The sequence below is a fragment of the Erinaceus europaeus genome, chromosome X, assembly GCF_950295315.1.
Source record: "Erinaceus europaeus chromosome X, mEriEur2.1, whole genome shotgun sequence".
NCBI classification, from domain to species: Eukaryota; Metazoa; Chordata; class Mammalia; order Eulipotyphla; family Erinaceidae; genus Erinaceus; species Erinaceus europaeus.
In genome coordinates, this window is record NC_080185.1 from 121,092,118 (window position 1) to 121,107,006 (window position 14,889).

The following is a 14,889-nucleotide window of genomic DNA, read 5'->3' on the forward strand; positions in this document are numbered from 1 at the left end:
TATGCCTGAGGCTCCAAAGCCCCAGGTTCAATACCCTGTACCACCACAAGCCAGAGCTGATCAATGCTCTGGTAAAAAAAATAAATAAATAAATGACTTCACTGGTCATTTGAATATGCAAAATAAACCACAGTGAGCTAAGCCTATCCACCTACTAGATGACCAAAATTGAAAAGTCAAAATTGAACCTACCAAGCACTGGCAAGGAATCCGAGCAACTGCACCACTCGTACCTGGCCAGAAGGGGCACAGTATGCCATGGGAGAGAGCCTAGCAGGCTGTCCTAAAGTGAAACATTCACTTAGCACACAACTCGGCAATCTCATTTCTCAGAGTTTACCCAAGAGCAACGCAGAGTGATATGCACACAAAACCTTTACAGGGCTGATCACAGTGACCTTATTCATGATCACCCCAAACTGGAAGTGACCTACATCTTGGGGAATATGAAAAGAATGGAATCTAGCTCACAATTAGATGAAATAGACTCCAAGGTGGGTAAATATCAAATGGCATGTGGCAGATGTAAGAAATTGGACCCAAATAGCTATATCCTGTGTGATTCCAATTACATGACAATTTGGAAAAGGGAAAACCAGAGAGCCAGAAACCAGACCAGTATTCATTCGGGGGTTGGGGTTCGGGAAGAGGCTAATTATAACAGGAGAACTTTGTGGATTAAAGGGAATATTCTATATCTTGTTTGTCATGATAATTACACAACTATTCTATGAAACATACTCTAGTGGTCACACACATCTGTCAAATGCAATAGGCCTATCTACTGAAAAAAATGAGGGGCCAGGTGGTGGTGTACCCAGGAGAGTGTGCACATTACAGCGCACAAGGATCCGGGTTCGTCTCCAGTCCCCACCTCAGTTGGGGAGGGGGGAAGCTTCACAGTTGGTGAAGCAGTACTGCAAGTGATTCTATTTCTCCTTCTCTCTGCCCCTTCCCTCTTGAGTCCCCTCTATATCCATATAGTAAATAAATAAATATAAAGAGGGAATTCATCTTCCTCTACATGGCTTGGTCTTCGGTAAGAAAGGATGAAAATTAGGGAGCAGACAAGAAATTCTGACTACTTCTCTAGAACTACAGATAATCTGTGTCTTGTCAAATGCTGTCCACAACATTTAACAGGGTGCGATCGGACTTTTCTATTATTTTCCGTGTGTTTCTATGATCACAGGAACATGAACAGCCATGAAACATAAGGGGGATAAAGTAGCCTGTACACCCGCAACAGGGTTTTATAAGAAAAGATGAAAAAGCAGCTATTCTTCTCCACTGATGAGAATGTGAGTAGTAAACCATGTTAAGAGGCTTAAAGGCCTGAGTTCTGGAAACCCTCATTTAAGAGACACAGGGGGGCCAATTACCGCCTTTGAAGAAATAGGAGAAAATCTTCCCTAGCTTTGTCGGAAGCAGCGAGTCATTTTGAGTCAATTTGTTCAGAACAATTCCTCCAGATAACGCAACAGGCTTTTCTGTGTTGAGGAAAACATACTGGTCCATCCTAAAGAGTTTTCTCCGGAGGACAGGCAGTGGTGCCCCTGGTAGTGTACACACATTACCATGCACGAGGACCCAGGTTCAAGTCCTGCATCCCCACCTGCAAGGGGAAGCTTTGTAAGTAGTGAGGCAGTGCTTCAGGTCTCTCTCTCTCTCTCTCCCCTCTCTCTCTCTCCCTCTCTCTCTCTCTCTCTCTCTATATATATATATATATATATATACATATATATATATACACACACACACACACACATATATATATATCCCCTTCTCAATTTCTCTCTGTATCTATCAAATAGATAAATAAAATATTTAATTTTTTAAAAGAGCTTTCTCTTCTGTCCCCTCGAAACCTGCAGTCAACTCTGAAATCACCGTTCTTGTCCCCTCTCCCAGTCAAACAAACCCACAAGTACCGCCCAGTTGGCTGTAATCAGATCAGACCTAGCCTGCTGCCTGTTTTCCTACAACCTGTGAGTACAGAATGGTTTTGTTCATTTATTATAGTTACTGGGAAAAACAAATCAAAAGAAAAAAATAGTTGGGCCGGGTTGTGGCGCACCTGGTTAAGCACATGTATTACAATGCGCAAGGACCTGGGTTCGAGCTCCTGGTCCCCACCTGCAGGGGGAAAGCTTTACGAGTGGTGAAGCAGGGCTACGGGTGTCTCTCTGTCTCTCTTCCTCTCTATCACTCCCTCCCGCTTGATTTCTGGCTGCCTCTATCCAATAAATAAAGATAATAAAAAAAAAATTTAAAAAAAGAAAAGAAAAAAGTAGTTTGTGAAACATGAAAATGAAATGGAAAGCCAGGCAGTGGTGCACTCAGAAGAATACACACATTACCATACTCAAGGGTGTGGGTAGAAGCCCCCGTCCCCTCCTACAGGGGAGAAGCTTCATGAACAATGGAGCAGTGCTGCAAGTGTCTCTCTTTCTCTCTCCTTCTCTATCTCACCCTTGCCTCCCTGTCTCTATCCAGCAAACAAATCATTTTTAAAAAGAAAATGGCATGAAGTGTGAAATCCAGTGCCGCTCGAGTTGGATGGAACACTCACACCTATCTGTTACTCTGCGGCAGGCAGATTCACTCTGACTCACAGCAAGAGCATTGAGGGGCAGCTAACAAGACCACGTGTTCCAAAAGGCACAGAAAATGAATTTCATCACCCGCCGGCGTAAATAAAATTTCTCCTTTTCCAAATAGTTGGTTCTCTGGTCTTGTTTCCTGCTTCACTTCTTCAAATCCTCTCCAGTGCTCGCACTTTCTTGTCTTGGGTAATAGTCCCTCTCCCAGGTGTGAAGTGAGATTGCATTGTGGTTTAGATTTGTATCTCCCTGATAGGGGAACAAGTGATGTGGTAGAGAGATGCCACAAAAAAAGTTAAAAAAAGAAATTGCAGATGTTATCCAACTCCTAGGTATTTACTTGAGAAATACAGAAACACTCATTTGAAAAGATACATGCACTCCTGTGTTTATTGCAACACTATTTATAATAGTGAAGAACTGGAAACCACTTATGTGCCCAAAGACTGGAAAATAGATTTAAAAAAAAAAAGATATGGGATAGAAACACAGTGGACCCTTTGTGGGCCCCACATAGGACCCTGCCCTCAACTTGGGTCAACAACAGTAGAGAATGTTGTCCATCCTCCGAAGGGAGGCTGGACAACATACTCTATGCTACACCTGAGGAAGATGGGTCCTGATATTGGGGCAGCTTGGAATGTTCCTACTCATGACCACAGAATGTGAGCTCAGATCTACAGGGATGCAGAGGTCACATAGGCTCCTAAGCTGATTATGGGCCCCAGACCAAATCAAATCGATGGGGTTTACAGTCAACAATACTTATACACCTTTCCCATATTAGGGAGCTACTCTCTTCCCTGATCCAGCTTTCTGGTCCTTTATGTAGCCATGACATCATATCCCCAGACAATAATTAGGATCCACCTGCATATCAGATGTCAGGCTCAGAGAAAAAAAAAAAAAAACTAGTATAGTCATTGGCCCTCTGGAATAGAACTAAAATAGGCCTACAAGTATCTACAAAATGGAGGACCCCCCCCCAACACTTTATCTGCACTATACCAGCCTTTAGGCCCATGATTGTTCAACAATTTGTTTGGCTTTGTATGTTAACTCTCTTTTCAGCCACCAAGTTCCAGATGCTAGCATGATGCTGACCAGACATCCCTGGACAGATGACCCCACCAATGTGTCCTGGAGCTCTGCTTGCCCAGAGTCCTTCCCCACTAGGGAAAGAGAGAGGCAGGCTGGGAGTATGGATCGACCAATCAATGCCCATGTTCAGCGGGGAAGCAACTGCAGAAGTCAGACCTTCCACCTTCTGCATCCCGCAATGACCCTGGGTCCATACTCCCAGAGGGCTAGAGAATAGGAAAGCTATCAGGGGAGGGGATGGGATACAGAGATCTGGTGGTGGGAATTGTGTGGAGTTGTACCCCTCTTATCCTATGGTTTTGTTACTGTCTCCTTTTAAAATAAATGAAAAAAAAAAGAAAGAAAGGAAAGAAACACAGTGGAGTACTACTCAGCTATAAAAATGAAATCCTGCTATTTGCAACAACATGGGTGGACCTAGAGAGTTTTATGTTACGTGAAGTCAGTCAGAGAAAGACAAAACATCATATAACTCCACCCACATGCAGTATATAGAGAAAACGGACAAACAAGTGAACTAAATAAGACAAAAATAAACTTTTGACTATCAGACTGCTTCATGGTGGAAAGGAAGGGGGAGCAGACTATGTTTGGACCAGGGCACAGTAAAGGCCACATGGTGAAGGATCAAACTGGGCTGAGTGGTAACATGAAATAGTATAAACACATGTTGAATTACAGTGATTATACACTTGAAACTTTCATAATGTTATAATGCAATGTTACATCAATTAAAATAGACAGACTATGTAAAGTAACTATTCACTTCAGGACTACTTCCCAATATTCAGTCACTCAACTCAAATAACATTTGACCAATTTACCAGCTCTACCAGTTACACTGTCTTCCCAATGGAAGTATGACATTCATCTGTATTTATTTGATATGTCAGACTATGAAGCCAGACACACAACAAAATGATTGTTGGACCTAGAATCAGATTTAGAGTCCACAGGTTTGCATTTAAATCTTGGTCATACAATTTATATTAAATGACTTCTTATAAACCTTTATAAAATGAGATTAAAAATTATACCTCATAGGAATTATTATTATTATTATTGATTTTCCCTTTTGTTGCCCTTGTTTTTTATTGTTGTAGTTATTATTGTTGTTGCTGTTCTTGATGATGTTGTCATTGTTGGATAGGAGAGAGAGAAATGGAGAGAGGAGGGGAAGACAGAGGGAGAGAGAGAGAGAGACACCTACAGACCTGCTTCACCACCTGTGAAGCGACTCCCCTGCAGGTGGGGAGCTGGGAGCTTGAACCGGGATCCTTATGCCGGTCCCTGCGCTTTGCGCCACCCGTGCTTAACCTGCTGCGCTATCACTCGACCCCCTCCCCATAGGAATTCTGAAATGTAGTAGTACTTATGTGAAAGCATCATGCTTGTGTAATGAGGAGGAGAAGGACACCAAGGAGGAGGAGAACGGTCCAACCTCACTCCCTCAACCTCACTAAAATTTTTGTTCTGCTATTGGGAAAAACCAATGTATTAAGAGGTTTCCTCAATGCAGTGTGACTAGCAAATTGCTAATAAATCAGTTGCATAAACTTTATGATTAATTGTTCCCCTCAAATCACTTAACCATTTGGCCCTAAAGCAAAGACTGAACAATTTAATATTGCTTTTATTCTGTGCTGATGAAAATAATCTCATTTTCAATTAGTAAGATCAAAGCTATCTCACTAATAGAGGAAGATGATCAGTTACTGATGAAATACACGTCTGTAAGAAGAAAATAGCCTCTCCCTTTTACAGTCTTGTAATCCTTCAAAAACACTGTGGATATATCAAGCATGGGAGTGATTAGCAGATCGTATGCATTCCGAGGTAACAATTTCAAATGTCATTAACTGTTTCCATGGAAAACATGCCTATTAATGGCCATAATGAGACAAAAACAATTGGTCCTAGATGCCATTATGAAAATGTCAGATCCTATGTTCATGATGTTGAAAATGAATATTCTCACATCTTTATATTTGGAAAACTCGCTTATCTATTAAAGGATATTCTTTGATTACTGATTATTGCTGTGATGGATTCCTGGAGACCCATACAAACTTCAATTCGCCTCACACACAGAGCTGGGACTGGAAAAGAAAAGGCAACTACTCAAGTCTCTGCTTCCTCTTGGAAATTAAGATTCCTGGGTAGAAAGGCTACAGAAAGAGAGGGGAGGAGGGAGAGGGAGAAGGAGGGGGGGAGGGAGAGATGGAGAGGGAGGGAGGGAGGGGGAGAGAAGGAGGGGGGAGAGAGGGAGGGAGAGGGAGAGGGAGAGGGAGAGGGAGAGGGAGAGGGAGAGGGAGAGGGAGAGGGAGAGGGAGAGGGAGAGGGAGAGGGAGAGGGAGAGGGAGAGAGAGAGAGAGAGAGAGAGAGAGAGGCAAGCTATAGCACTGAAGCTTCTTTCAATGCAGTGGGAGTGGGGGCCAGGCTTGAACCTGGGTTATGTGCAAGACAGTGAGTGAGCTATTTCTCCAGTCTACCACTGAGGATTTCACAGCAATGACCTGGAGGTCTTTTTTCTGGTATTAAACCTAACAGTAATCAGTTCTCTGAAATGGGCAAATGTTGCTTTCTGAGCCAGGTTTTGAGATTACAAATGTTCTTGGTCTATTTTAATGGCATTCTTTGAGTCTGCCTCTTGAGTGTTTCTGATCCAAATTGGGAAGATCTGTTTCTTCTGATAAGGCTGAGATTGAAAGGTTCAGAATTGCAGAAGACACTGGTTAGAAAGGCTATTGGTTTTCCAATAGTCCTTTTTATTTTTTTTTATCCTATTGGATATTACATATAGTAAGAATCTGATACTGCTTAAAAACCCTCTTTGCCATCTCCTTGTGAGGTTTTTTTTTTGTTTTACTTTGATGTCTCCTAAGACTCAGCAGTAGCAACACCACCATAAACAAGGTCAGGCTTCCTTGGATGAGACCTGGTTCAAAATAAAGAGGTCTTTGTTCTTTAATATCTGAGCTAATTAAGAGCAATAACCTCTAAAAAAAAATACATTGCCTCTAATATCCAAAGCCAACCTAATATTCACAACTAAGTCTCATTATTTTTTTTAAACTTATCTGACACTCACAGCCAGGTCATTTTTGTTCTCTTGACAGACATAAACAAACTCACAGAATACCAGCAGCAACCAAGGTTACTCTGAGATCATAATAACATTAAACAAAACAAGAACACACCATAATTTTGTTTACCCACAAACAAAAGCAAAGTTGTTTCATTCACAAAACAACTAATCATAGATTAGATTCTGATAGCATCCAATATAGATCAAACTTCTGCTTCCTTCCACTCTCCCTACTTCACCCGATGAGGCCCAGACCATATCATATGCTCTTACTGAGGTACCCATGGTTCTCTGTAATGAATAATGAGCCCGACTTATTTAACTAAGTAAACTTGCAGTGGTCATCTCCACATACATCTTTTCCTCTGTCATCTGTGACATGAAAAGCTCGGATGGAAGAAAGATTACAGTGGGGGGCAGATGGTTAAATGCACACACTACAATGTGCAAGGACCCAGGTTCAAGCCCCTGGTTCCCATCTACAGGGGGAAAGTTTCACAAGTGGTGAAGCAGGTCTACGGGTGTCTCTCTGTCTCTATCTCGATCTCCCCCTCCCTTCTCAATTTCTCTCTGTATCTACCCAATAATAATAAAACCAAATTAAAAAGCAATATTACAGTGGCATAAAAATACTATATACAAGGCAGAAACACTTAGCAGAGAGAAGCTCTATGCTTCAGTTCCAGTCTCTTTTGATTTTTTTTTTTTACACCAGAGCACTGCTCAGCTCTGGTTTATGGTGGTGCAGGGGGTTGAACCTGGGACTTTGGAGCCTCAGGTGTGAGAGTCTCTTTGCAGAAGCACTATGCTATCTACTCCCTCTTTTGAATGTTTAACTTAATTTTCTCTTAGAAATGGAACCTCCCTTAAGACCAAATCAAATCAATGAGGTTTACAGCCAACAATATTTTATACCCCTTTCCCATCTGTGGGAGCTACTCTCTGCCCTGATCTAGCTTTCTGTCCCTTTTCCAGCCATGACATCATCTCCCCAGACAATAACTTGGATCCACCAGCATATCAGATTTCAGGCTCAGGGAAAAAAAAAAAAAACTAGTATAGCCACAGGCCCTTTGGAATATAACTAAAATATGCCTACTAGCTATCTACAAAATGGAGGACCGCCCCCAACACTTCATCTGCACTATTCCAGCCTTAAGGTCCATGATTGTTCAACAATTTGTTTGGCTTTGTATGTTAGTTCTCTTTTCAGCCACCAAGTTCCAGGTGCTGGCATGATGCCGACCAGACTTCCCTGGACAGACAACCAATGTGTCCTCAAGCTCCACTTCCTCAGAGCCCCACCCTACTAGGGAAAGAGAGAGGCAGACTGGGAGTTTGGATCAACCAGTCAATGCCCATGTTCAGCGGGGAAGCAATTCCAGAAGCCAGACCTTCCACCTTCTGTATCCTACAATGACCTTGGGTCCATGCTCCCAGAGGGCTAAAAAATAGGGGAGGGAATAGGATGCAGAGATCTGGTGGTGGGAACTGTGTGGAATTGTACCCCTCTTATCCTACGGTTTTGTCAATGTTTCCTTTTTATAAATAATAATAATAAAAAAGAAATGGAACCTGTCAAATGTGATCAATACAAGAGGAAACTGAACTAGATGTGAATTTCCCCAAACTGTGTTCCTTGGAAACCAATGTCCTTTGAATGTATATGGCTATTTCCAGAGAAGCTTTTTTTTTTTTTCCCCAGAGAAGATTCTATAGAAAAAGGAATCGACCTATCAACACCCATGCTCAGCAGAGAAGCAATTACAGAAGTCAGAACTCTTTCCTTCTGCAACCCCAAAACAACCCTGATCCATATTCCCAGCAGGGGAGAAGTGATAGGAAGAAGATAAGAGGACTCTGCACTCCAGCTCCATCAGCACCCAGAGAGAGAGGGAAGGAAAAGGAGAGGGACATATGGAGGTAGCTACGTTGTCATGAATGGCTTGGAGGGGAAGAGAGGATTGGATCAGACAAAAAGGGGCAACTATGTACAAATGTGGACAGATAGTTGTATGTAAAGATGATGGTTGGCCCATATCTACAAACTTAGGAGAACTGTGGTGGATTGCAGTGGGGAGACTGAAGATTCAGAACTTTGGTGGTGGGGATGGTGTGGATTCAAACCCCTGTTGACATGTAATTCTGTAATATAAAAATAAGTAAGTAATTTTTAAAAGGAAAGAAAAATCAGCTTGAGAAACTACATTTTAGACAGTCGGTTCTAGAATCCACAGTAAATCTCCAATTATAGTTCTAGTCCCAGTTCTACAAACTACTTTGAGTCACCTTCAGTCCCCTTTGCTTAACTCTCAGTTCCTTCTCTGGAAATGGTCCTTTTAATTTGTCCTGCCTATTCCTCCTCTAGTTTTCCAAAGCAAATGAAAAAATGTGACAGACAAGTCTTTCAAAAACAGAAGAGCACACTATTCATGTGAGACGTGGGAATAGCACTGAATCCGTTGAAGAGATCCTCAAGGTCAGCAGCCCAGACTAGAAATCAGGTCAAGAGGTTGGATGTGTGTGAACTAGAGCTCACACAGGGAGATGGGGCGGCTGTAAATGCCAAGACTACTGCTGCTAAGTACCAAACCACCCCAAAAGCTGGCCATCAAATAATAATTGCCACCTATTAGGTCTATCAGCCCAGTAATCCAGAATGTGAACAGCCACTACGAGGACATTTTACTGACGCTCTCCAATTCCTGGGACCTCTGCTGAGAAGTTTCAAAGTCTGGGAGTGACTCAATGGCAGGGGGGCTGCCGTGATCTTAATGGTTCCTCCACTCACATGTCTGGTGGCTGAGACTGGCTATTGACTGGAATACCTACCAGTACTTAGCTTCTCTATGTGCTCCTCTCCATGCAGACAGCATGATGTTAAGAGAGCAAAAAGGAAGTGTATGCATGTTTATAATTATTCCAGAAGTCACATGGTGTTGTTACTCCTGCCATAATTTAATGGTCAAGGTAGTCACAAAGGTTCATTCAATTCAAAGGAAAGAGATACAGACTCCACCACTCACAGGGTGTGTGTGTGTGTGTGTGTGTGTGTGTGTGTGTGTGTGTTTATAAAACCAGATGGAATAAGAGACACTATTGTAGCCATCTTTCGACAATACAGCTTTCTCCTCTGAGACGGATATCTGCAAAGCCAATAAAGAAATACGAATTCTTAGAGCATTGCTAAAGGAATAACTGGTAGAAACCAAGGACTTTTCCAGATTTCAAGTCTAGGCAGAAATAAAGAATAAGCACAAAAAGGGAAGGTCTGAATCAGAGCTAGTTTGGGGAGAAAGATTATTTCCAAAGATGTTCCCAGGAGATCTGCCCTTTGAGTCTGGAGAAAGTTTGAGCATGTTTATTGTCACAGATAATGGAGCCAAGAGGAAGACTAAAGATAGAAAATGGAAGAAGGGAAATTAATGGGACATATTTTCAGAGGAGATAGATGAGACCAAACACTCAGGTGGAGGTTTAATGTCACAAGGAGAAATGATTTCTCTGCAACAAAAGGAACAAAAAGGAAAGCACAGGAGAAATACGGCAACATCACAAGATAGATAAGACACTTGGAAGAGGGAGAAAAGAGGAAATGGCATAAGGTGAAGGGCCTATCTTCTCGGGGAAACAAGAGGTAATCTATTGAAATCAAGATAACATGTCTTAAGGTCCCTAAGGAATAGAAAGGACAAGACAAGAAACTGAATAAGGGGTTTCCCAGATATGGCTCAAATGTCTCCTTGTTTTTCAAAAGAAAAGTAAAGATTGACAACACCGGACTGTGGCTGATGCCCAGTTGTGGATGTATGAAAATGCATCATACTGGTCTCAGTGATTACGTAGATGATTGAAATTTTTAGAGTGAAATGCCTCCAAAATGTTTCTGCAAGAGCACATCCATGGAGGTCCACTCCTTGTGTCCTTCCTGTTCTCACGCAATGCCAGATGTGGAACCAAAGGCCTCAGTGCATGAAAGGCACATGCTCAGCTAGCGAGCTACTACTCTTGTTCAAATGTCTTTTTTTAAATAAATAAATAAATAAATGTATTGAATAATATGCTTATTATCTCTGATTTTTCAAAGAAACTAATACCAGTGTATTTTTATTTGCAGGTTGTCGATAAAAACATTCCCTCTAGACAGTGGTTCTCATCGGAGAAAGAATTTTCTAATTAGATATTACTGTCCTTTAAAAATAAGTTCAATCAATTCAAATGAACCCATTAAATCTTCTGCCTAATGCCTTTTAAAATGCCTGACACATACCCTAATCAAGTTCTGAATAAGGCGCCGTGCAATTCTCAGCAGCACATTGGTGCCTGATATTGAAGTTTTTTGTAAGTCTATTTCTCTCCTTACTTTTATTACTTAAGACAAGTTGGTAGCAGGTTAGATTCCATGTTGTCCTCTCCACATCGATACCCAAGTGAAGAATATCACAGGGTTTCTAATCTTGCTAAATGTCTTCCTGGCACTGGCAGAACATTGAGCCGGCAAAATAAATAGCTCAAATCTCAGAAACATATTAGAGTGATATGGAATCCGGTATGCTTCATAGCCCTAATCATCAACTCATTTATATTCTCGGGGATTGGAGGGAACATATTAAGAAAGGATATTCTTGCCCTGTGCAAAGTTGTCATAGTCAGCCAGCAAGAAAAATTGAAGACTGAAAAAATATCCATGAAGCAGTCACTTGGTTCCCTGGTGCATGGCGGTGATATCCAGAATTCATCAAGTTCATGGTTCCACATCTTGGATTGTGAAAAGCGACTAGACAGTGTGCGTGATTCTGACCTTTAGTCAATATTTCTTTTTCAGCATTTGGTTAGGAGTTGTGAATTGTCATAAACAGCAGGTGGCTCAAGCCTATACTCAGAAAATAGCTGGCAAGCAACTCGAAGCCCTCAGTGATTGTGGAAGCCACTACGAAGTATCTTAAAAGCAGAAGAGCCAAACTTTCTAGCTTTCCCTCTCACCAAACGTTCTATGTGATTACCAGACTACCGCTCAGGTAGGCAGCAGCAGAATAAAGGACCGACCAAAGTAACACACATAATGAAAAATGAGAACAGAGAGAAGAGCAGCAAGATGAACAAAAGGCTGCAAAAGCATGATCTCAAGATGTGAGGGGCGACGGGCACCAGGCACCCCTTGCTGGGGGTGCCAATCATTCCTTTCATACCAAGGCAGCAAAGCAGAGACAGGAGACAGGAAACTTTTTTGTCAGGTACATGTCTGAAGCAAAGGAATACCTAGCTAGCTTCCTTCTCATTAACCTGTGACAGGAGTCTGAGGACTGCAAAGGGGAAAACACTGATACCAAAAGCCCCCTCTGATGTTGCCCCTCCTCTGACTGACATTAGTCATAAGTTGCCGTCCATAAACGCACTTTTATTTCATGAAGAGAGAAGCCCTATGCCACCTTATCTTGCTACACAGTAGTGCTGGGATTCATTTGCATGAACTTCAGACTGTCTGGAGCCCTGAACCTGATTTTCATGTTGAAAAGACTGTAAAGAATCAGACCACATAACAAATTGAGGGAGAGAGGGAGGAAGAGGGGTGAAGATAAAGGACTGAGGGTAAATTTTCCCCGAGTCTCTTTGCTTCCCTAGTAGCTGTAAATTATCTGGCAAACACACAGAGATGCTCTCAGTGGCCTTTTTGACTTCAATGAGTTTCTATGGAGATTCACTAGTGAGTTGGCCCTTGTTAAATGTTCCCAGGAGACAGCTTCTCCTGTGTGTGGCTAGGACACAGTCGCTGTACTCCATGTCCTGCATGACACTGGCCTCTAGGCTTCAGAGATGGAGGAGAGGCCTCCCAAACACATAAGAAGTCTCATGGTGAAAGAGTATAAGAGTGAGGAGTAGATCCAAACAGTATCAACTCAAGCACTGAACTCGGGTACTGGATGTGAGTATTGGCTAAGTAAAAGGGGCCTATGGTGGGCACATCCAGTAGGACTCATACTGCCATGCACGAGGACCTGCGTTCAACCCCCAGTATCTTTATCTCTCCTTCTTGACTTCTCCCTCCCCTCTCAATTTCTGTCTCTAGTCAAAATAAATAAATAAATAAATAAAAGTATTTTTTAAAGGAACATATGTATTCCTATGTTCATGGGTACATTATTCTCAAAAGCCAGAGAGTGGGAGCAGCCTACGTGTCCATTGACAGATGACTGGATTAAAAAGTTTTGGGATATGTACAACATGAGATACTACTCTGCAATCAAAAAAAAAAAAGAAGAAGAAAATATGTGGGGGTCGAGCAGTAGCGCAGCAGGCTAAGCGCACGTGGCGCAAAGCGCAAGGACCGGCGAAAGGATCCCGGTTCAAGCCCCCAGCTCCACACCTGCAGGGGAGTCGCTTCACAGGCGGTGAAGCAGGTCTGCAGGTGTCTGTCTTTCTCTCCCCCTCTCTGTCTTCCCCTCCTCTCTCCATTTCTCTCTGTCCTATCCAACAACAATGACAGCAATAACAACAATAATAATAACAACAACAACAATGAAAACCAACAAGGGAAACAAAAAGGAAAATAAATAAGAAAATATTTTTTAAAAAAGAAGAAGAAAGTATGTGACCTTTGGGAGACAATAAATAAACTGGAGTTGATCGTGCTTAGTAAAGTAAGCAGAGAGATTAAAGACAACTACCAGATGGTTTCCCTCATATTATGGAGTCTAGAGAACTAATACGTAAGAACCTGCAAACAAACTGTCTCCAAGACTTTGTGAAAACTCTGGTGGTTACCTTTGGGAGAGTGGGGATACGGAACTTTGGTGGCGGGTGTGGTGTGTAACTTGTAACTATACAATGTAATGTTACAATCTTATAACCCACTATTAATCACAAATAAAAAAATGAAAAAAAAGAAGTGAATGTTGGGAAGTAAGTATGATTTGTGTCCAGGCCTGCCTAAAGTGGGAGGCTGAATAATGTCCCTCCCCAAGATGTCCATGACCTCACACTGAGGACCTGAGGAGCACGTTCCCTTACATGGAAAAAGGTTTTTACAGATTTTATCAAATTAAGGCTCCTGAGATGGGCAGATTGGCTTGGTTATCAAATTAGGCCAATGCATCCAGCAGTGTCCTTGTAAAGGGGACATAAGAGGACTAAGAGAGGAGATGTGCTAGCTGAAGTTGGTGTCAGAAGATGCTGTACTGGGAGTCGGGCAGTAGTGCAGCGGGTTAAGCGCAGGTGATGCATAGCGCAGGACAAGCGTAAGGAACCCGGTTCGAGCCCCCGGCTCCACACCTGCAGGGGGTTGCTTCACAAGCAGTGAAGCAGGTCTGCAGGTGTCTGTCTTTCTCTCCCCCTCTCTGTCTTCTCCTCCTCTCTCCATTTCTCTCTGTCCTATCCAACAACAATGACATCAATAACAACAACAATAATAACTACAACAATAAAACAAGGGCAACAAAAGGGAATAAATAAATATTTAAAAAAGAAGAAGATGCTATACCACTAGCTGTGAAGACAGAGGGAGGAGTCATGAGTCAAGGTGTGCTGGAGGCCTCTAGAAGTTGGAAAAGACAAGGAAAGAGTCCCTCCTAGACCCTTCAGAAGAAGCACAGTCCTGGAAAGTCATTTTGGACTTCAGACCACCAGAACTCTGAGACAATAAACATGTGGTGATTGTTACAGCAGCAGCTGGCAAAAAATATGCCAACGGCCTTTGGCAGAGAAGAACAATTTATTTCTGGTCCACTAAAGTCCGGGCTTGCTTGACTCCTCTCCACAAATACAGGCTTACCCCTGTGAGGAATTTGTCTTTGTTGTCCCCTGCTAATTCAGCCCCATCCTAGTTGGAAGCCACTCCTCCCCGCTTCCCATGAAGCCACTGATGACCCTGCTGTTGGTCACTGTCTACTCCCTTGAAGCACTTGGGCCAGGAGCCAGCAGAGGCAGAGACTGGAGTGATGTGTCTCCAAAGCGAGGAAGTCCAAGCACTGGTGGCAAACATCAGCAGCCAGGAAGTTGCAGAGAAAGATTCTTCCCAGGAGCCTAGAGAGAAAACATGACCCTCTAGAAGCTCTGTCTGAAGCTACCCGGCTTCTGGGTAGTAACCCTAGAAGGCTAATA